This window comes from Lepeophtheirus salmonis, chromosome Z, assembly GCF_016086655.4.
Source record: "Lepeophtheirus salmonis chromosome Z, UVic_Lsal_1.4, whole genome shotgun sequence".
NCBI classification, from domain to species: domain Eukaryota; kingdom Metazoa; phylum Arthropoda; class Copepoda; order Siphonostomatoida; family Caligidae; genus Lepeophtheirus; species Lepeophtheirus salmonis.
In genome coordinates, this window is record NC_092584.1 from 10,797,569 (window position 1) to 10,823,014 (window position 25,446).

Here is a 25,446-nt window from a genome sequence, read left to right on the forward strand (position 1 = left end):
ACTGCATATAATGTTGTTTTGTTTTTTAACATATTTAATTTTTTTGAGGACTAGATTGTGTTACAATACTCACTGACTTGGACTTGAAGCATGAACCCATCTTTGCATATGACAGCCAAGGGAGCTTCAGTTATTTTCGTTGTAGAGAGTCATTACGAGAAGTTCACCGAGACGAGCCTAGCTGATTATTTTAGCATCTATAAATTCAACTATTTTAAATACCATTTGAAAAAATAAATTCTTGAAGTCCCTTACAAAACTCTAATTTTCTTAAGTTACCAATCTGGAAACCTAAATGAAATAAATATTTCTAAAAAAACCTAACCTGAAAATATAATATAACAGATATTGATTATATATTAATAACATCTAGTCAGGCATGTTTTTTACTTTTATTAGAATTTCCTATTTTTCACATGTTCCCTCTCTCTGAAAAGTACTTTTCTGAAGACTAAAAGTTATAAAAAAAGATTTTGGAATCTGGGTAAATCGCAAACAGATACATCACTAAGCCAAAACAAAAGGCAATAATTCAATATTTTCACTTTTCTGATCAATTCACATGAGTTTAATTTCTAGTTATTTTTTAGTTCTTTATACTATTACTCGATAAATGTGTATTTTTTGGAGGTGGATACAAGCCAACTTATATCTTTTTTTTCGTCACTAGTCAGTAGCTTAGCAGTAGCGAGTTTTAGAAATTTCATAACTTTTCTATGTGATACTTTTTAAATTGTGTTTTCAGATGAATATATAAATATCTGGTGCAAAGTTGGCAAAAAAATAATATTATGTAAGTGTTTTACTTTTTTGGAAATAATTAAAAATGCCAAACACTCTATATATAATTTATTTTCAAAGTAAAAAAAGTGAATCAACCATTAAAAACGAAATACTTATTAAGTTTTCTAAATTTTGCACACTTTTGAATTGCTAAATTTGTAAAAATTAAGGGAAAAGAACCACACATCCCACAGCAAATCTAGCAAAAACATATATAGCCAGAAGTTATTCTAATTTCGATACTCCATTCTACTCTGATTACATTCACAAGCGTCATAACAATCCTTTGGTGTCACTCCTCATCATCCATAAGCAAAAACAGTGGAATTTACTTTGAACAAATAATATACTTGTACAAAGTTCGGTACCACAATTTGGATCGGTATTTTAATTCAATTTCGACAAAAAATAACAACTATTTGTAAGCCTCATGTGGTTTTTTAATAATAAAATTGTGAAATGGGTGTGAAGGGTGAAAATTAACTGCTTGAAAAAATTTCAGATTAAATTTGTAAGTTTAAGATAAACGAAATAATACATAAATAATTAATAAAAAACCCAACTTAATTTGCATTAAAACACAAAATTATTTTAAATGTAAAATTATAATAAAAAAAGTTCAGCAGGAAGCCGACACATATGCACTTCCAGAGACGTACGTAAGATAGTTGTTTGTGATTAGACGATTATAATAGACATTATTACTTTGTTGTATAAATGACAATTTTCTAGCTCAGGTGTTACATTTTCGGTTAGACAACTTTATATATTGGCATCGCATTGCATGTGCAATCTATTAAGTATAGTACTGTTTTAATGGCACAAGTAGCATGGTTCCAGTACATTGTGCACTATTGGTATACCTAGGGTTGTAAATCTTAACAGTTTTCTGTTTGTAAGAATAAATAATAAGAGAAAAACCGGCAATTTGAAAAATATTTTAGGAGAAATGAGCTAAACTTTCATGATGTTTCATTAAATTAATTAGCTACTTTTAGTTGTAAAATGAAAAAAATGAAGAAATATCTTACTCCGTATCAAGCCAAGACATATAGGCTAGAATGACCCCCTTTCCAATAATTAATTATACTCTCAGTCGAACAAGGACTTACTCATATAACTAGTGACGAATAATGTAAAAAAAAAAGAGTTCAAAAATCAACGTGATAACCCTGGCGATTTAAATAATGTTTTGCAGGAGAGCAGCCTAGCTGTCATGAGGTTTTATTAGATCAGCTACTATGAGCTGTGACGGGGTATAGGAGAGGCAGAGGGGTTAGGAAATAAACAAGGACATTGGACAAAGTTACTCCGATGTCGATCCTCAATTCTACTCTGATTCCAGCAGCAAAGACTTTGAATAATAACTCTGCAACATACTCTCTAGGTTAGTCTCTATTTTTTTTAATGAGCCTATAAGAATTTTCAATCCGGTTTGGAATATAACTGAATGTAGTGACAAAGAAGTTAACTACTCAGGAGTGGAATAATAATAACAATAGCCGAGTAACAAAGCAGTTTTTCATCATCACTAGAACTAACTCCCGAGTTACTCTTGATTGTTCATGAGTACACACCAACAATCGTTCTTACACCTTCAAGAATGAAATGATATAGCTTTAGAAAAAAAACTCCCTCCACATTTAAGAGTATTAAACCTCTCTTAGTGGACTGGGATATTATGCACCCCCAAACTTTATACAATACTTTTCAATATGCTCCTGAAACTTATATTATTAATATATGAAATTATGTATAATGCCTTGTTTTGAATTTATTCTTATATTTAGCAATTTTTAATGGAGGTTTAATTGAAATTAATTGACGGCTTTGTATAAAAGTAGTTCCTTTGTTTTTTCTTATACTTTTTATTTTCTTCTTTTTTTCAATGTGAAGACTCATACATTCAACTGTATATACAAAATTATAATAAGATATGCATTATGGTTTTCATATAATACGTGCAACCTCCAAAAAACGGACGGGCACTGCTTTGATCCCCAAAAATTTTGATAAATTAATACAAATTTCAGAAAAAAAAAAAAAAAAAGAAATCAGATATATATTATAAATTTTAATATAATTAATACGGTAGGTTTGACCAGAAGCATATTCGTTTGTATTTTAATTGATATAGAATAATAAGTAGTACCAAAATTAAAAATTGTTCAACTGTTGATCATATAATTAAATATGTTCTTTTTTGTGGGTTTCTTTTAATAACGAAGTTAGTAAAGTGCGTTATTATCTTTATTATTTAATTAGTTAGTAGTGAACATCCTCTTTTAAATATTTTAAATTATATTCGAAACCTGTTAGAACGTTCGTGTGTGCTCATAAAACACGGAGCTCAACCCTGAGTATTTGCTGCGGAGATATAATATAAGTCTTTGGCCGACTCAGAGTATAATTGGGGATTCACATCTAGCAAATGTCCTTGTTTAAATCCTCTTGTCACAACTGAGTGTAGCTGATCTAATGAAACGTCATGAGAATTGTTCTTTCTCTCCTACAAAGCATTTTTTAAATTTGATAGGTTTACCATTTTGATTTTTGATTTCTTTTTTTAATCCCGGTTTTTTTTAATCCAGTGTGTTTTTTTCTTCTTCATACATTTATATACGTAAAATATCCTCCCCCCCCACACACACACACAACTCGTCCTCCTTTCACATTTACACAAACGAGTACCTATATATATTAGTAATCATTTAATGTTCTGCTGCCTCTTTTTGAAAGAGAAGGAAAAGGAAGCGCGATCGTCGGAGTAAAAAAAAAAATACCCTTTGCTCTAAAAAAAAAAGAAGTTATTTTACAACTATATAATTTTTTTCTTCTACGTGAGTGTTATCATTCTTTATGTTGATGAACATAATGAAATAGAAGCTTTGTCATTTAAAAAATTTCCACCAAAAGTGACGTCATTCTACAGTGATACACATACACTTTTTATTTTTGTGGTTTTTTTTTGTATTCTTCAAGCGGAAAACAGTAAAATTAGTGAAATAATCAAAATTGACATGTTTGTGAAAATCAGGAAAAAAAATTAGGTGGTTTAACAAGAGTCATAATATCTTATAAGGAGCAAAGGAATTCAAGAAATAAATAACAGGTCAGTTCTTAATTACATATTATAAAATAAAGTGAATTCAGTCCAGGATTTCTATGAGTCATGGAGTTGCCAAGAAAACATTAATGTAAAGTAAATTAAAATGATATATATGAAAATTTAAATATACTATTAATAGACCCTTATTAAGCTAATATTTAATCAGCAGAGGTGTAAAAATTTATAGTTAAAAGTGGTAGTGGGTTTTTTTTTTAAGTTGACAAAAGCCGTTATAATTATTATTTAACTTTTGAAGACAAAGCATATTAGTTGTAAGAAGTAACTAAAGCTCATATATCAATTATGATTATTTCTGGAGTTAAAAGTGAAAATCCTTGTTGGGCTCAGAGTAGAATAATCAAGGATCGATATTGAAAAAATTCTAGCCTATGTGTATTTTCTATGTACGCAGTGGCATTTATGTTGATTTCTTTCCTCTCGCCGCTCTTTTCAGATGATATAATGAAACGTAATGACAGCTAAGCAGATTTTCTCCCAAGCTTTCTCAAAGTTAATAGGATTACAACATAAATTTTCAGTTTCATTTATTTTTCCGAGCCGGCAGGACATATTTTATGTATTAATATAGTTGGGCCTTTCTATACTTATAAGTGGAAATATTATTGTATCTTGTGTTATTTAATATTTCTATCATTTTGATACCATTGGAAAAAAATCATTTTGTAACAAAGAACTTTACTGCAAATCGACGTCCATAAATATTTTCATCTTGTCAACTTTTGACAAAGCTATAAAATTAATTATTAAATGTAATCAAATTTTCTTAATAAGCCTTTAACTGTCTACTGTTGTTTATTTTTGGACACTTCAATCTCATTTACGTGTCTTTTATGAACCGAATTGTATTTTTAAAATCCGAATGAAATTTATTTTCATATTTTCTTTCTCATATGAAAGCTTCTAAAAGGAATCAAAAAGAATGTTCTGTTGCACCAAAAAAATAACAAATTCATTGTTTGTGAAAAACAATATCAGTCTTGATTGAATCAGGGACACTCAACAAGGTTATTTCTTGGATTTTGAGATAGGAGAGGTCCTTGTTATCATTTTGTATATTGGATTTTTTCTGGTAACGGGGGATGCTTGACAAATATTTTATTTTTGAAAGGGTACTACAATTATTGATGATTGCAAAAAATATGTCATTGTAAAACTTTGAGAGTAAAAAATAAAGTCAGATGATCAAAGATTTAAGTCACTCAATGACTGATTATTTAAATTATCATTTTCTGCTAAATAAATTACTGTGCATATATATATTTCAAATATTATGATACGTCAGTACAAAATCCTGTTTTTAAAGAATATAATGGTAATATAAAAGTTTTTAAATAGAAAAAAATATGAAGCCCTTTACAATGAAAAAAAGCGATTTTTTTCAAAATTGAGTGTGGATTATATTTGTATTCTAATCCGACGAATTAGTGTCAACTTATATAAAAAAATCACTCATATTTAACCTTTGGAGGCCCCACAAATTGCACTTACGGTAGCCAAAATTGATCATCACAGTCAAATAATAAAAAGTTTGCTGATTTTTATTTGAAGGAGGCCAAATTGGAGGAAATAATGATTGTTTAATTATTTTATATTTTCTCTCATCCGACAAATTTGAATACAAAGTCTATAATTAACTTAAACATGTCCATGTAATATTAAGATGTATTTCAAATATATGAAGAACATTTATTATCTTAGATTTTCTCCGTTTATTGATTTTTGTACAATATTTTTTTATGCAGATGTATTTTGATTTTTAATCAAAGTTTAGTTTTTTTTTAAATATATATATTTCATCCCAATGTCATTGCACTTTAAAAAGAAAATAAATAAAAATCCGTATAGGTGCAACAATATTCATATGGGCAGTCACAAATCCTTGTTTGGATGAAATAATAGAAAAATATAGAAATCAGACTGGGCTAAGTTGCATGGCATGTAATCAAGCATTATATTTAGTCAGAGATGGGAATCACTTTGCAATGTTTCAGATATAAAACATTTATTATATTAATATAAATCACTTTTCCAAAATAAATTATTCCTTGTTTGATTTGGAAATAAAAATACATTAAAAGAATGAATAAGGGTAAAGAATTCAACTATATAGTGTTTTTTATTTATATTTTATAAAAAATTACCGTTTAAACCCAGAGGAATACGGGTGTGTCAATTTATTCCGGCAAGGCTAATAAATTTTATTAAAAAATTGATTTCTAATTAGTTCTAATATGATCATAAGGATTAAGAATGACCAAAAATTTTGTTTGATTTTTTTTTCGATTCCTTGTTGGGGTGAAAGGGTTTCAAAGCTCTGGTTTGGGTTAATGCTAAAAAAAATATTTAACAAGGTGTTTAGATAGTAATGAAAATCGTACGTATTAGGAGCATGCTAAAAAAAGAAACCGAAAGTTAACGTGGTGGTAATTCAAAGAACTTGAAAGATGTTTTGGAGTAGAGCACCTTAACTATGATGACTACAATTTATGACGTTATTTACGACGTTATAGCTACAATCAGCTTTGACAAGGGAAGAGCGGGGGAAGAAAAAAAAAGGACATTTGAATATAATGAACGTAGTAGAAAAGAAAATTAACTACTCAGGAGTTGCATAATAACGACAACAGCTGAGGATAAAATACTTAAATATTCAGAAAACAGATTACCCAAAAAACCAGCGAGCTAAAACCACCACTGGATTTTCATCACTAGTAATAAATTAAGAACAAGTTATAAACGATAAGAAAACCGTATGAATAGTGCATTACTCATCCAAGTAGCTAGGTATATACTTATTTAGAGAGTTGTGTTACCCCCTCCCTTCTCTTTATACTCAAAGTACTTAATATAATCTCAAAAGTACTACCATGTGTGCATATAATGTATGTAAATATAACTCTGTCCAATAGGGCGGTTTATTGTTCAACATTTTTCGAAATTCGATTACGAATAGTTCAGAAAAGCTGTCAGTTTTTAACAAAATAACCTATGCAAAATTTAATAGTTTTAAAATGTTATCTTTAGGCAGAGCATATAGCTCAATGTTTAATAGGAGACAAAAGTTATTCATATCGTCCTTTAATATTAAAATACAAAATTAATCATTATTTAGCATGAGTTTATTACTATAAACAGTGTTCTAGTGTAGAAACAAAGTCTCTTTTTACACAATGGAGAAAAAGACAGAATAAAATCAGAATAAATTGATGTAGAATATCTAAAAATGTAAAAAAAAATGATGCTCGCTATAGCCGGATCATCACACTTTCTAAACTTTTTTGTTCTTTTTTGGCTTTATAGATCTATTTATAAGAAACTATTATAAACATTTTTTATAGGTTAGAAAAATTTCTATTAAAAATATTTGATGCCATGTAACTAAAATGCCATCTAGGTATATATATTTACTAAGTAAAGAGTTTTTACTTCTTTCATAGTATGATGGAGATGTGCAAAATAAAGATGACCTCGAACGACAATGCTGTTATGCATAGGTAATTTTCATACTACGACACAACTTTTTTGCACTAGACGTAATCGAAATTCGAAAAATGTTAAAGAACAAACCACCCTAATGTACATAGTACATATACAAAAATGAATAGACAAACTATTTCTTTCTAACTTTTATACCCTTTTGATTTCCATAAAATCAAAAGAAATTAAATTTTATTTTTTTGATAAGCGTTTCTTTATAAATTTTATGGGATGTCGTTTTGTGCATTGATGTTAGGTGTGTTCTTTTGAGAAAGTCTGATCAATTTTTTTCGGTAACTTGAAAAGAGTTGTACACTGTTAATAAACCAATATGTGTAAAATAGGTACTATCTGAAAGGAGTGGATTTCAGGAGTTCCCCAATACCAGTGGCGTCTTTAACCCTTTTTTGGTCGGTGAAGGGATCAAACCCCTAACCAACATCATATGAAATATATAAAATGCTACCTCTGTTTAACCACCAACATGACTTTAAAAAAATGGACGTTCACAGTAACTAATCGACCGATTACCCATTGAATGATAAATAAAAATAATATGATCGTTCTTGACGTCATAATGTCCTCAACTCAACCTCAGAAATGGAGCAAGTCTTGATTGGCAGATTCACGAATTTATCCCGGATCCTGGACATCAGCTCGGATTTTTCTCAAAGATGATTTTTTGTTGTGTTACTCAATTGCACCTCACACAAAGAAGTCCATGGGGCTGAGGTCCAATGAGCTTACAGGCCAAACACTTTGTGTAACAAAGTAAAGAAAATTATAATCTCATCTTCTGACCAGCACGCTTTGCTGTTGATTCATAATCACATACAGGCTACTCCAATTCATTCTTGACTCAATTGAGAAAGGCCATGTCTAGGTTTAAGAAGTTTGCGCTCTCAATATTTTCTCGTCCTACGCGGATCGTAGGAAGGACACTCTGTTTGTCCACGATTGTGGAATAATAGTTTCGATTCTAGTTTGTCAGTATTTTTTCATAAAATTGATTTTTTTCTTCCTAAGATCATAAACACAAGTCCACCGTACTATTTTTCATGACGTATTGGTGATGTTTAATAATTATTATGTTGGAAAAAAATGAAATATTAGTGTTTCACTCTTGCTCTATGAAAATGATAATATTACAATATTTGATAGAAAACACAAAGTTATGTTTGTAGAACCTATACTTTTCCTTCAATAAGAACCAAATATGAAATATATTATTATGGTTAAAAAATACTATTCAAGTTTTTCCAGGAATCAAATTTATTATACTGGGGAAATTTTTTATTTAATACACACAATTTGTATAAAAAATTTTCAACTCATTTGGGAATCTCCAAAATACGTTTTATTATCAAATTTTTGGAGGATTCAACCTATTTTGAAGATTCCTAATTCAGTTCAGTTTTGAGTTCAATGTTGTTCTTGGCTGAAACAATTCTTAGTTTTTATGCCGTTTTGATCCAGTTCCTATCTCACTCATCTATGAACCCCGGGATTTGGTTATTTCTTTTATATTTTCTGAGAATAAACAAGGTGCCTGGAAATGAACTTAATAAATTAAATCAAAGAATGATTATACAGTCATAAATTTATTATACATTATACTTTTGGCTTGTAAATTTGTAAATTGAGAGTTCAATAACTACTATTTGAAGTTCTCAAAGTATTTGCCCCTGCTGCAATGACGGACTCGAGATGTCTTCGAAATTAAGACCCTCCTGAGGCAATCATTCCATCCCTCATTAATAACTTACTGTGTTGTTGTGGTGAATGGATATTGGACTTTCTCTCCATAGTGCTCAATTAATAATAGTGAAAATGATATTGAGATTGAGAGGTGAAAAAGAACATGCCCTTTGTAAACCCCAGGCATTTGAAAATGTGGACTTGAGAAAGAGTGGCAATGGTTTTTGATTTTGTACTTGTGTATTCATTTTTTAAGCTAATCGAACAAACTTTGAAAAAAAAAAACAGTACTTCCATTGGTCAAACATAAAATAAAGGTCGTCAATTAGCATCAAATTCATTTAAGTTCCAGTATTGCCAATATATGTAATACCACCCAGTGGCGAATTGAGACATGTATGTTGACTATTGATTGAAAACCATTTTCTGAAGGACAATTTGCTAAATTGGCAATTCGCCAAAGGACCTTTTGGGGCTTTTGGCCGATATCTAATATATTTATTTATACGATTGCATTTCTTAATTCAATTTAAAATAATAAATTGGTATTTGATATATACTTTGTATGTCATATAGGTAAATTAAGTAGTCTTATTTGGGAGAAAAATATTTCCTAAATTACATACATTTATTAATGATGATTATATAAACACGTTAGCATGTGATTCGAATGTTGTTCCAATCTTTACTGAACTCGTTGAATAAATGCACATATATACATATTTAATGACTAAAGAAACGGCTATAAAGAAAATTCGATACTACTTGTAATTATCTAGTTTATTTAACTGGTGTGTATATGGTAGTGGTCAACTTTATAGTTCTCTGCGATTCCAAGTAAAGACACAAATTACATGTTAATCTCATGCTACTGTAAGGCGTTTATAAAATATATAATATGATCATTTTATAAATACTTAACGGTAGTATTTGATTGGAACGTACACAGTACCAAAAAAAGTTGACGCTGCTTTGGAAAAAGTTTGGGAATCAGCTTCACCCAAACTAACCTTCTATGTATTCTGTTCATATTAATACATACAAGATCATTTTTCTAAAATAAACAATGAATTATCGAAGAATTAGCCATATAAAAAGTTCTTCAACTTTTCTGGGAAAAAAACAAAAACATGCTCTTACATATATATATCTTGAGAAAATGAACAGAAAACTTAAAAATATTTACTTAGGCGTATTATGAGAACTAACATATATTTTTATTTTTAAACTATCTAAAGCTTTTACCACATCACTCCATTGTGTATGAGTGGTAGTATCCATGCTGAGACGTAATACTTAGGCACTATGCATTGTTGTTTAGACTGGTTGTTCGAATGGTTTTTCCCAAATGTTGGAGGGTGGGCAAAGTCTACTTAGCAATCCCATTAATACTTTGTATCTTTCATGTCTATATTCCATTAATAGCTATAATATCTGCTACTTGTATATAATGACAAAAGTAAAAGATACTTTATTCCATTGTACGAGAAATATATAAATAATTGTAGAGTACTTGTGGTGGTCGAAAACCATTTGGGAGTTTAGCCGACACATTATATTTAGTTTATTAATATAAGTATATGATTGTACATCTTAGTTCAATTAAAAATGATAGTATAATTAATATATATTGTTCATGCACTAAATATGTCATATTGGTAGGAAAATGAGTGTTCTTTTTTAGAAAAATATTTTTTTATTAAGTATATTCATTATATACACATAACAAAGTAGAATGTGGTTCAAAAGTATTCCGAATATTTACTGTTGAAGTACTTTATACAAAAAAAAAAAAAATACGAAAGCGATTCTTATGGAAGATGTTCTGATCAATTCTACGTTATCCATTAATTATCATTCGACATGAAGGATTATTCATGTTGAAAAATGTATTAAAAAAAATATATTTGTCACTTGATGTCATCATTGATTTATTTGATTGCGGTACGTTTGGTTAGGAAGCAACTCTAAAAGAGGAAATGTTTTTTCGTCAATTAATGCGTGTTGCCATATTATCACTTAGAATTGAATTAAAAGGAATGAAACAAAAAATAAAAACTATTACTTTTTAGCCTAAAATGTGATACATTCGATAAGGATGTGCTTTAGAATACAATATTAGGTTTTAATCTGATTAAATTTGGTTATATATTGGATTAATGCCAAGTTTCGTGTTTACTTATTTCAAAAAAGCTAATCAACTGACTTAACATCATTAACCAATGTATATGGGCTTCAAAAGACAATCCCTAGGTATGATGGTGTAATTTTAATACTATAATGTGTACTTATACTTAATCAGTGACACTCCATCTAACCAATATAGTAAAACTTTAAGCATAAAGGACTAAACTGTTGTGCGCTAAATGCAGTACAACAATACTTTATTCATCATTTTATTTGAAGCAAAAATCCTTATAGGGATAAATTATAAAATTAACATTAAAAAAACGCAAAATTCTCCAATATTGAACAATAATATTAACTTAATATTTCTTTCTGTTTGTCATTATTGCCACAAAATATATATTCTTCAGATATTGAGCTACAAGTTTTTATTTTTTATCTAAAAATGCAAGAGAACAGATGTTTTTGTCAAAGTTCTAATTAAAAAGTATTTTAACCAAATTAGCACAAGAGAAACCAATTTTCAAAAAATGTATTTTTTAATAAAGTATCTACAATTGACATCAATTAGGTTATGTATGTCCTTATTCAAGAATTAGGGCTGTGGTTTAAGTTTACTCTAGATATACATGTTGGTTTTAAAAGAATAGGTAAAATTAACAATGAATGATTAACAAATATGTGAAATAATTGATAGGAAAGTGATTAATATTACAATATTAGTTTTTAATTATTTAATCATTTCTTGGATTAACAGCAAGGTTTCTTTTTCTGAACCTTTTTAAATCTATTACTAAATTTCAGAATTTAAATAAGCAACAGAGTTATATGTTTTGGACTATTTTTTCCCTTGTTGTTACTCCTAATAACAAAACAGCGACGTATAAATGTACACATAAATAAACATTTTTGTTTAAAATTAAGACTAAAATTTGCCATAAATATCTATTTTTAACTGATAAAATCAATATAAAATGAGGAAAACGTAAACGGATCTTAGCAGAAGACTAAATAAATAACAAAAATATATTTCTAAATCTTATATTTATTGAAAGTTTATATACACACAATAAAAAATTTGAAATTAGTTATTTAACCTTCATCATTTTTGTTGACTTGATATTATTTAACGGATAATAGTTACTTTTCATATAACTAAAAAGTACTTAGTTTGTAAAATTAATGAGTTTATCAGTCAATGTTTATATTAAAATTGATGTATTTTTATAAATATTGCACTACTTTTGATTGGAATTTTTTAAATCAAAAGAAAAAAAGATGATTCAAATAAATAAAAGGGTTTAATTTATCAAATAAGCTGCAAGGAGTATTGGCTGTCTATTTTGATTTTGTATCTACAGGGTGCAAAAGGTAGTTTTCATGGATATTTTAAAATTATTCCAGCAGTACCTGATGGCAAAATAAAATTTCTCCATATGTTAACTTTTAACTTCATCCCTAAAATTAAAATTTTTGGAATCAGACAAAAATGGGTGCAGTGCAAGAAAAAAAGGCAAGGAGAGCCCTATTTTTAAGAACAAGTAAATTTCTCAGCAAGAAGATCTTCAATAGGCATCAGGTTATACAACTCCAAAGTTAAGAAGTGATTGAAAAATCATACTAAGATATTAAGGGTACATTCACTACAAAACATTCAGCTGCTTTAATCATGTGTCTTGGGATGTAGCGTCTGATGACAGGAACAATATTTCTTGACACACAAGAAAAATGATAATGTTGAGGCCTAGGGCCTTATTGAAGTTAAATGGAATTACATTTGAGTTAAATTATGTATTGATTCGAGATGGGACTCTATTTTATGATCTCTCTCTCTCTGGGAAAACTTTGTATCTTTCTAGAATAAGTTCTTATTGTGCCATCCTCACCTTATCTCAATCTTGACCTTGAGTCTTGTTTTTGGAGTGCTGTTCTATCCATGTTTAAAAATTCCTTTCACTGAAATGTGGATGAGTAGAAATCTCGTAACTTGGATCACTGAAACCAAATATTCAACGAATACATCTTGTACCAGGTTTCATTCTCTTGTCGATAATGTAATTGTCTTGATAATAATCTCCTAGATATTAGCTTGGATATTGTGTTGCATGATGATATGTTGGTGTATTTCTCAACTGCACACCACACTAACAGGTATATGTTGCTAAAGTATAGTGAGGTTGGAGGCCAAACACATGGTCCAAAAAAGTAAATGAAAAGTTATAACAACAAAATTAACCTTTTTTTGGAGGTTGACATGGAACAGAGTTTTATTGTCACATCCAGACTCTTCCAGTTCCTTCCTGACTCTCCAAACAAAGGATGTCTTATCCACTCCGGATTGAAATAAAGACAGATTATCTTTTTCACGATTTGGGAATAAATACTTTGTAGATGAGTCCCAATTTTTTAAATGAACGCTAAAGTTCGTTGTTTAAAAACGGCGTTTCGCTTTATATCACAATGTTTTTAAAATGATTAAATTTTAGAAAATTTTGTTCCTGCATTCCGTACATAATGTATATGTACATTTACCTAGTCATATACATAGATAAAGTCTATATAAGCATTTACAAGGTGTGTTAAAACTTTTTTTTTTAAGTTATTGCACTCGCCACGAACATATATTTCCTGTTTTAGATATATAATATGCTCAGTTTATTTTTGAGAAGTATAATGGTTAGAAATATTTTGCGTGTTTGCCAATTTTTGGCTATTGAAAAGATGGATCAAAGAATTTGCATCTTATTTTCTGTAAAAAATTAAATTAAGTGCTCCAAAACACTTGAAATATTGACCTTTAAAACTGTTCTTAGCAAAACACAAAAAAAAGTTTTAAAGGTGGTACGTACTTTTTCAAGATGGTCAGGAAAATGCCAATGACGAGCCTTGCTCTGGACGTCCAAGTACGTCTACAACAAATAAAAACGTTGAAACGGTGAAAAAAAATGTTTTTAAAAAATATCGAATCATAATCAAAGAAGTTACTGAGGATATTGATAACCTTTAATCACATTTTGCACATGAAACAAATGTTAGAAAAGTTTGTTTTAAAACTTCTTCATTTTGACCAAAAGAATTGTCCTATTTTTTTCGCAAAAAACACCATCATAATCATTTCTCAGACTTTATGTTCAATGGATTTCGGAGTGATTTTTTTTGTTGTTCCCAAAATGAAGACTGCATCGCTGGAAGAGCTCAAAACTATAGCAAAAAGTAATTCAAAGTTTGAAATAAGCGTTGGTTCAAGTGTATTTTATCAAAGGAGTATTATTTTGAGGGGAAAACATAAATATTGAGGAAAAAGTTAATATTTATACCTTAAAAATAACAAAGTCACATCAGCTTACTTTTTGAAGACAACTCGTATATGTCAATACGAAAAGTGGGGTTTAAATTTTTTTATTATTGATAGATGGGCTTTCCTGTTGACAGAAAACAAATATATAAATGTGTATATATCAATTTGTGTTATATATGACAAACATTTTTCGTTTTGAAGTATATTTGTATATTATTTATAACTCTTTGTTAACAATGTCTTTTGACAGAAAGAGTGAGATCAAAGTGAATATATGTATTCTCTCCTATAACTTAAAGAGGTAATTTTTTCTCTATCGCCCCTAAAGTAATACTTATTCCTACTTCTTTTATGTTGTCCTTCTTATTTTATAGCTTCTCATGAAAAAAAGAAGAAGAAAGCCAATAAAGCCAATAAAGGTCTTTTTTTTATTGCTATTCAAAATTTATATGGGTCGTAGAAATAAAAGTATGGAGGTAGTGAAAAGGGGCTGAGTTTACTTAAAAAAAAAGTAAATACAATATTAAAAATATTGGCATATGACCTCTTCCTAAACATGCGATGCCGTAGAAATATACAATTTATAGAGTTTTTGATATATTGTGAAACTCAGGTAACCCTGCATTACTTCTTTAGGGTAGTTATCAGCCCTAAATATTATCATTATAATATCCTATGATAATTTTTTTCCATCCCTTTTTGGTAAACTTTTAATATATCAAATACAAGGTATAACAAAGAATTACATTGGCTTTGACTTATCTACTTTCAATTAACATAAAATGGTCATTTTTTACAGATTTATACAAAAAAAATATACACAGCAAAACAGTCATTGAGAGTATATTTAACTCAATGTATCCTATGCTAAGCCTAAATAACTGCTTCGATCCGGGTCTTGAACCAAGTGCTGCTGGCCCTGGAAACTAGAGCCACATTTAAGTTACTGCATTCCAGGTCGATGGAGCCAACCAGGAACTTTGAAAAAGTTAGCTCAAGACAAAATAATACATTGGATTCAGATTAGGGGGGGGGGGAGCCAAATATCCTAGGACACTTATTCGTAGCAGTTCACTTGGTGTAAATTTTGAGTCATTTACAGGTTTTATAAGGGGCAAAAACCTGTTGCTAGAATCATATACGGCCCAAATATCCAGAAGGTTCTTCACTAAAAATCGCCACAATATTGCACCTACCTTCCGCTTCTGAAAATGTGATAGGCTTGAAATTCTTTGTTGTTGACTCCATAGAGGTACTTTGGCTACTAAATCAAACATATAATGTATATTAAAGCCCAAAAAAGTACTGCACAATTTCCTTGATATATATTCAGGAAAAGTGCTATAATGTGAAGAGCCAGATTTTGTTGCTACGCTATTGTCTTCATGTAAGCAGCATAGGTTAGAGTTAATTATTGAAGTTTGAAGGTATTTTAGTATCTTGTCTTAAATTTGAATTACATCAAGGACGAATTTGAAAAAGGGAGATGGAAAGGGAATGGAACAAGTTAAATTAAATAATACTTTGTTAATCTAGAAATAATCCATCATCTACACTTTACGCAATTCAATATTATTTTATCCAACAAATATATTAGATTATCAATTCACTTGTATAAAATATAGTGGTAGAAAGTATTCAATTTGTTCACTGTTGCTTAATGTACCATATGTAATCACAACTAAGGGAAAATAAAGTTTAATAATGCAAAAATATATATTATTGTGTTGGGGTGGACCTCTGTAAAGTACTCGTTTTATTGTTTAAAGAGATGAATGGAGACTTAAAAATGTACTAAAAATAAAGAAGAGTGGAGTATGGGATAATATTTTTAAGTTATTCCATTTGTTTATAAAACAAACAGGGTTGGACAGAAGAACGTGAACTAGAGACGTCACTTAAGAAATACTTTATTTCCAAAAATAAAACAATACAAACTCATAAGAAAAGTTGTACCGTACAACCACAATACCAGGCTTCAGTGAGTCTACATTTTGTTGTGGAGTTTTGTTGGTTTCCCATCTCCACATTGCCCCACACAGTATTCAATCCAAGGGATTCAAGTCTGGCTAGGAAGGGACTCACATTTCTTCCCCTCTTTGATTATAGATCCTCCCGGCCTTCATGACCTCTTTCATTAGATGGCATGGAGTCGTCATGTATAAGGGCAATCCCAAGTCACCCTTTACTGCCCTCCTGATGGTCCTCCGAGCCACGGAGAAGTCCTTGGCGATGCGATTTATCGATTTGGTGGTGTCCTTATTGAACTTCTTCTTCAAGTTGGATATGAAATTGTTTCCCTCTTTAAATTGTGCTCTTTACTTCCTCCTTTTTAGGAGAGGTCTTTTTCATCATTTTTTTATCTTGATTACCTTTGGAAACCAGGCTACTTGAGTACTTCAAGGTGCCCATAATCCTTGCCACCTCAACTCCATAATCCAAGAGATCTGAGATACACTGCCTATGCCTTCACACTCACTTATGATGACAAGATGACGAAATGTTCATTAGTTTTGCATTTGCAGAAAGGATGGTTGAACCCGAATTTAAAGAAATCCACACCCAATAATCCTAAGTTAATGATAATATAAACAATAATTAACAGTCTCTGTTTTGCAGACAAACCATGTACCAAAATATTCAAACCTTTGGAGTCATATACTATCTGTTATTATATAATTGATATCATTAATATAAGCCCTACGTTACTTTTTCAGACCCACATATCAGTACTTCCCTTGGGGGTTTCCCCGCCCTCCAAAAAAATCATGACAGATACAAGATACATTATTTTTATTATAGATGTTCCAGATCAGGTGTACTCTATTTCATCAAATTTTTTATCCATCAAATTGTTTTACTGATCAAATAACATATTTACAATTGCCTTTAATTTTATATCTATTATTTCACTATTCATTTAATATCTTAGAACTGTGTGATAACTTGATCAAATAAATGTAGCAACAAAAGTGTGTAGCCAAACCTCAGCACGTCATATAAAAAGAAAAGAAAAAGGGACTAGAAGTCTAATATCCTTTTTTAAAAAGTAAAATTTGACTGTTGGTTAACACCTAATAATTTCGATAGTTATTGCTATTTATTGAAGGACCTGAACTGATTTCTAAAAATCAACTTTGTTTCAAGCAATATTTAGTAGCGATTGAAAATCATTTACACTTTTTTGAGTGATTGTACTCATAAAAGGGTAATACATGCCATACATGTATCTATTAATAAATTATATCCTTACTACCAAAATACCTTCCCTTCTTTCTTACCTATCTAAATATTTATTTGACTATCCTCTCGAAGTATTAATTAGTGTACTTTTTGTATAACTCAATGATTAATTAGTATGATTTACAAAATGAATACTACCTTAATGTATATTATATTCTTTAATATCGTTATTGAAGTATTGTAATATTCTGTTGAATATCTGTCAACACCTTTGAATTTTGAAAGTGGAAAGAAACAAATCCTTCTTTTTGAAACGAAAATGAGTGCAAAAAAATCATAAATGCACAAACAGAGAAATATGTATAAGCTAAATTAAGTATATATATATACAAAAAAAAATCAAAATAGTATGATTTCTTCTATAATTGCAAATGTGTTACGTCAACATAAAAACGATCTAAAGAAAAGTAGAAAATTCTAATTTTTTTATTAACCATATATAGAACAAAATGTTTTATCTACATTTGAATACAAATATAGGTTTTATATTCCAATTTGTTGGATTAATTAAGGTATTTCAAGATTTTGGCTACATTTTCAAACCTTTATTTGATTTTATAGATTAATGTTGACCCCGATATGGCTTCTAAATAAAAGATATCATTTTATTGCTTTCATATTTTACAAATCAACATTTACTTCTTTAAGAATTATTTGTTGATAGAAATTGACGATACATTCGTCCAATACTACAATTACAATCCACACTCAATAAAAATAAATCATTGTATCTTCCTTTTGTGTTGACGGACCACAAATTCATCCATTAAAGCTCCTGCGATCCTGCTTTATTTGATGTTTTAGGATTTCACAAGAACTAGAAACTCCTCAAACTAATTTTATAACTTCAACTTTATCAACTATTCGAAAATGTAACAAAAATATTTTTATTTTTGTTCGTTTTAACGTATTCACTTATTTTTAGGTGCGGCAATAGTTAAAACCTTTATAATGGTCGACTTTTAAAGTTCTAAAGTTAAAATAAAATATATTGGGTCATATATTTCAAACAAAGAAAATAATTCTGTAAAAATCTCTTCAGATTAGCCTCACTTTCCTGGCGAAACCTAATGGAAAAAAAGTTAGAGTAACATAATAACAGTTCTATAATAAAACCTATGTTCGAATTTTTTTATTTCGGGTAAAGAAGTTCAGAGAGGTTTTTTTCCGTTGTAGAGGTCGTCTTTGATAAGTACCCAGGATAACGGAGAGAGGTTTAGTTTTTTATTCAATTTCCATGAAAGGTAGTTTCATTTTTATATGACACATCTCTAGTATATATTTTTAAAGACAAAATCTTTAATTTTTGCAATAATTGTCGGTATCTTCCAGTGGAAAAGATCAACAACACAAATCTTACTTGGACATTCTCAATATTGATATACAGATAAACATTGATAATATTTAATATAGATGGTGTACGCTATAATGTTATTTCAAAATACGAATACATTTGTTCCAAAATACAATAATTTTCCCATTGTTAGTATCTTGAAAATGCTTAAATCCGGTACTAGAAAGAATACAATGAATTAACTAGGTTTTTGACTCTCCAAAACATAAAATTTTTCAAAATAATAGTCAACAACATGTATTTTATAAATTCAGTACACATTCATTCCAGAAATAATATATTTAGCCGTATTACATGTAATATTAAAAAAGTGTCAAAGTTGATCTAATTCCTAATAAAATTTATCAAAAATTGAAAAAAAAAAACCCATCTTTTATTGGGATCTCTAATTGCTCACAATACTTTTCCAAATAAATGGAATAGATATTGCCATATAAAAAAATAATATTGTTCAACAAAGAGTCTTTGTTTCCCGAAAATTAAATTGCTATTTCATTTAGTTATTTAATTATCTGAAAATAAGACAATTTTTCTCTTTGTTCTCAGTTGGCACACAAAAATGATTGATACTCACAGCTTTTTCTTCATCTTTTTACAAGTGGACTAATTACTATAATTAAAGTACACTTTAGTATTAACATTTTATTTAGAACAGATTTGTTAGTATCTGAGAATATTGGTTCGTTGATATAAGTTTTATCAATTTTAAGAATTTTTTGATTAGCTTTTATAGGCAGACACTCAAACATTTACTCCTCAAATATCTGATGATAATGTAACATGAAATCAAAGAAAAATAAATTGATAAAATATCTCCTGTAGATAAACAAAGCACATAAAAAAGCAATAATCAGCCCTCATTCACACGCCAACATTTTCGAAAGGTCCTGTATTTATTTTTTGTGAATTGGCAAAATTTTAGCATCCACACGAGAAATGAGTTATAATACAGGTCACTTAATATTAATTAAATTTAAGTATAATAATATGAGCAGATATTGATTTCCTAGATATATTTTTGAGGTCAAATGGTTAAATTTTAGCACTAAATGTCGATTTACACCTAATTAGTACAACTTCATCCAAACAATCATTGAAAAAATAATATATAATCGACAATATATCGCTTTAAAAAAAAAAAATTATAGCATCATATTCCTCTTGATTTGAAAAAGAGAGGAAGGGGTTTTTGTCCATTGACTGATGGAAAAAGTATTCAATCATTTAAATAACGCCTTCATACGTCTTTGATATACATTTGCACTCAAACAAAAATATGCTGACTTGTTTCTTATATATATTGACGGAAAAAGCAAATTACGGGGTTGTCATTCAAATCATGTTGCGGCAACCTCAAGTTCTGGATACAAAAAGGTTGAGAATGGGTGAGGGAACGCCTCCAGTGGGTTTTAAAAAAATATTTCATATAGGATAAAGTATAATGACTCACAAACTGAATGGAGGAATTTTTCAGAAATTTCGATGTGTGCTCATATATTTTATATGAATGCAATCAAAAAAAGAAGGAACAATAAACATGTTTTGTTTAATTTTTGCCCCCATGGAATGCTTTATACATAGAGAAATTACACTTTGATACATAAATGAATGACTTTGCTATGACCATTGTGCTTCTTTCAATATATGCAACATAAAGTTTGTGAACTTGGTCACTATATGATGTAAAAATCCTCATTGAGATTCATTCAATAGCGTGGCATTTCAAGTTTGTGTTCCATTAACATTGATCTCTTTTTTAAATGGTCATTTTGCTAATATAACTTAAGTGGGAAGAAATCGAATCATCTTTAAATTATCACTCAAATATTTAAAAAAAAAAGACAAATAGAACAGACATAAAATATTTGTTCCTCAAGGAACTCCTGCAGTTGAATTCAGAAACAACAATTTCATTAATATTAACATTTATATAGGGATATATTTATTCGTATATTAAAAAAAAATATTCATATAAAATTCACTACAATCTGCGGTTATATGAATTTCTTATCATAATGGATTTATATGAGAATATAGTACAATATTGATATACCAATAATGAAATATGACCCAAATTTATCTCTTTTTTTAGTTTACAAAAATCAATAGAATAAATGAAAAGGCTTCATTAAGTAAATCTGATAGATTAAACTAATCTCTTGTGAAGATTATTGGAAAGTATTTTCTATTATAAAATCTTTATCAATGTTGAGGCATTTTGATTATTTGATTTTCTGAAGAAAAGAAGAAAGAACACTCTCTCTCTCTCATGGGGATGGATTAGTGTTGTGTCGACTTGAGTCAAATCGAACCGGGTTGAGTTATTAAGGGTTGACTGTAGTTGATAAAATGGAAAAGGAAAATTTGAAAGTTAAAAAATAAAGTAGCTACGCATGACGTCCACTGTCGCTTTATTAATTTAAATAATTTTTAACCAATATATTGACTATTTTATTTTATCAATATTTTCATTTTTTTACCAATAATGATTCATTTCAACACTTCTAAAATAATATATTTGGAATCTAACGAACTAAATACTTAAAAAACCATCGACTCGAAATTATTTCCATAAGAAAACAAAACTACCTTCATGAAAACTTGAAAAGGTGTGGATAATAAATAAAAACAAGATGAAACCTCTGATACAAAGCGGAAGTGAGGACTGACAAGCAGGTCCATCATTGAGTCTATCTGTAAAAAAAAAAAAACTTGACCAAAAGATTCAGTACTCTCCCATGCAATTTATCAAGGACGGCAGGAATCCTGTAGTTGTTTCAACGTGCAGAATGTATTACTCTTCAAATTTTAATGCAGCTATTCAAGACAGTGAAGAATATTTCATTTTGTATTTCATGCATGTCTTTTTTCTTTTTCTTTGCTGGGATTGATTTATGCATCGAGTTGGGCACAAACCTCACAGTCCAAGCTATTACAAAAAGAAGCCTCAAGGATATATATCAGTTTCTTATCCAACTTCTTTTATTTTTTATTATTTGCAGAAGACGTTATGACAAGTTTTGTTGATTTATTATTCATGACAGTTACTCTTTCAATAGGGCGATCCCAAAAGGTTAGAAAGGAAGATGGTGCATAAAAAGAATGGAGTTTGTATCAGTGCTGGAGAAAAAGTAGGAGAATCTCCATAATATTCTTCATTTATCTTAGAAATTACATTTTCTGACAAGTGAGGGAATCATATTGAGCAAGAATTGTTACAAACATCTCATAATAGCTCAATTATTTAGACTCCTTAAATTTGCTAGTAAATGTCTCACAGCATCTTGAGAAAAATCAATTCAATCTAGATTGTATTTATCAATAGGTTAACCTGGAATTCATTACAAAATCATCACTGAAATAAGATTAGTAATAAAAATCAAGGCGACTCAATCAAATATAAAATTTACTGGTTTTTGTCGAGTGTGAAAATAGACTCACTTTTTCAGTGGAGTACAAAAATCCTCGACACAATTCAAGTTGAGCCAAGCCAATAATTGATTGAGTTGACATGGATGAACATAAACAATTTATTAAATATTTTATAAGTAAATTAGCTATAACATCTGTGTCTTAATTGATGTATATAAATAATATGAACATGCTTATTTTATAAAAATGCATTTAAGGGCAGAAGTGCTTATTTTGTGAATATATATATATTCTTATTAAGATAAAGATAGAGGCCCTATCACAAATGGACATATTTTTCTTAGACATTAGGGTTTTTTGTTATAAATAAAGTTAAAAAATTTCATTAATACAGATTATATAAGTCTGAGTTGTACATTACGAGTAAGGATTTATATTTAAAGATACTTTACTAATAGATCCATCATTTAATTTAACTTACTTCTTAGCACTCAAAATCACAAACAGTCTTATTATATTTTATACTGATATTATTGTATTCTGAGAACAGCAAAACAATAGTTATTTGAAATGTTTATATTTTATGTTTCTTCTTTTTGTCTGTCTCAAATATCAAATCTTCGTATATTTGCACTTCAGAGAAAGCTCTTTAGTAACATACTCTCAATAGCTCTAATATCCATACATGCGAGTAAAAACATGTATATATATTTTTTTTTTTTGGATTTAGTATTATAACTATGTATATGGCAATGATATATATATATATATATTGTAGTTACTAAGAACTAGAAAGAGAAATACAAAGTAAAATAAATTTATAAGAAACTTTTAAGTATTATCAGAACTTATCTCTTTAAAAATAAATTTATTTGGCAGTTGTCTTTGCTCTATTAAAAATTTATTCACAAATAAATTTATTTTTAGATCTACAAATGTTATTTTTAAATGATTTGAATTTCTATCTTAGCTTATTTTTTAGACTCTTGTAATTATAAGTTACTTGGTTCAAAGTGTTTTACAAATTCCGTTAAATATTCCATGAAAAAAAAACTTTGAAATAATTAAATGGAAGAAAATCATACAAATTTTGTCAAAATTGAGCTCTCTTTTTCATCCATCTTACATCAGAGTTGGATGTTATTTCATAAAAGTGAGCAGAAGTTTTATTATACTTCTTTGTCTCGGGATAATTTAAGTGAAAATAATATTAGTCAACCACAAAACCAAGCCTTCTGGAAATGTAAAACTACATTTTTTAAATGATTTTTAAGTTTAGAAGTCAAAACTTACAAATTTGATGCAATCTTATTATCAAAAATCTACATTTTTTATGTCGTTTTAATGGCCAAAAATGACACTAAAATTCCTTTTATGTACTTTTTATGCTGTTGTATACTGACCAAGCTGTCTGAATTTTAGGTTATCGAATATTTTGTCTCCTTTTCTGGAGTAGGGTAAAGACAGAATTGTATTCATCTTTTAAATTACTTTTTACATAATGTTTAAAATATGTTTCTGATTCAGAAAATTAAGAGATAAAATTTTATTTGATATTAACGATCGGACTAACTAATTTTATCTCACAACCTGTCCTCCAAAAAGAAAAAGAAAAATATTGGTCATTTACGTCGTACTCTTGATCAGTTAGATCGTTATTTTTAATAAAATTAGGGCTATTTACAACTATTGAGATTTGACATTAAAAAATGACCAGTATGGATACTTGTTTTTACAGAGACTATTGAATATATATCGGAGAGAGTAAAGGCTTTTGTACAACTTTTTTCGCTTGCTTCAATTACTCAAAGCTGGATTGACTAAGACCAGTCAAAAATTAATGCAAGATCCCATCTTGTATTGCAAATTCTTTGCATCAACTTAGGGATAATATTAGTGTATTGTTTTGTCACAAATTTTGTTTCAATGACACATTTCAAAAGTTACAACTTTCTCTACATAATGAAAATATTTCAAAAACTTTGAGTATCGAGTTTGAGTAAGAAATAAAGAAAAATAAACTTAATTTTATTTGAAAAATAAATAATTAGAGCTTTACATGTGTTAAATTATGAATTTCTAATGTAAATAGTAGTGTTGAGTCTGTCCATTATCGGTCTGAGTCGATCACTTGATCGACTCACTCGGTCGGGATCAATAATAAAACTCTTGTCGCGTGACTCGACACTGCATCGGTCTGTCGACTGAAGACGTAGACTACAACAGAAAAAAAGGTTTTTAAAATGATACAACCGCCCTGCAGAGACGAAAGAATGCCATATTTGGAAAGAGTAACGAAATGAATTATCATAATTCATATATATTAATTTAAAAAAGGTGTGTGACGTAAAATGTTTGTTTTTTCTAACTTATATCGGTCCAAACCGCAGCCCATCGACTCACTCAATTTAGACAGATGAATAGTTGGTCCGGTTCATTCAGTCCATACCAACCCAACACTAGTACATGGTGCAGCAACATTGGGTCCTTTTAATCATCTGAGACAAAAAGATGTAGAATTAGTTTCATTCCGGAGATGACATTTAGAAGTTGTTCTTGTACATAAAGTTAGCTGCTATCATACTTTAGAGTATTGAGGAAAACGTGCATATGCTGTCAAAAAAAAATATTGGCAAAAATTATTTGACATAGTATTTTATAATATGAAACTAATTGAATTTTAGTTTCTGAGTATTTTTAAGTGTAATTAAGGAAAATCATTTTTTTACTTCATTTATAATATATTAAAATGAGTTTTCAATTTATTTTTATAATTTGAAATTTTGCATTTGTTTTTGTTTTTGAATGCAAGTAATTCCACGAATAAAGATGCTAGAGATTATTGCAATTTCTTCAAATTGAGTACTTGGCATCGAGTTTATCGAGACTTTTGTAAAATTCCCAAAAACTTAATACGTAAATAAACATACATGTTTAAAGTTATTGCTTGACATAAAAACTTTT

The 25,446-nt window shown here is 29.0% G+C and overlaps 1 protein-coding gene across 1 annotated transcript in view; it reads left to right on the forward strand.

The window, feature by feature from the left end:
* Positions 1-3,597: 3,597 nt before the first annotated feature.
* LOC121130460 (uncharacterized) overlaps positions 3,598-25,446 on the forward strand; it is a 274,370-nt gene continuing 252,521 nt past the window's right edge. Inside the window, exon 1 of the mRNA XM_040726204.2 lies at positions 3,598-3,895. The gene's annotated coding sequence lies outside the window, so the exon portion shown is untranslated. The remainder of the gene's footprint in view (positions 3,896-25,446) is intronic.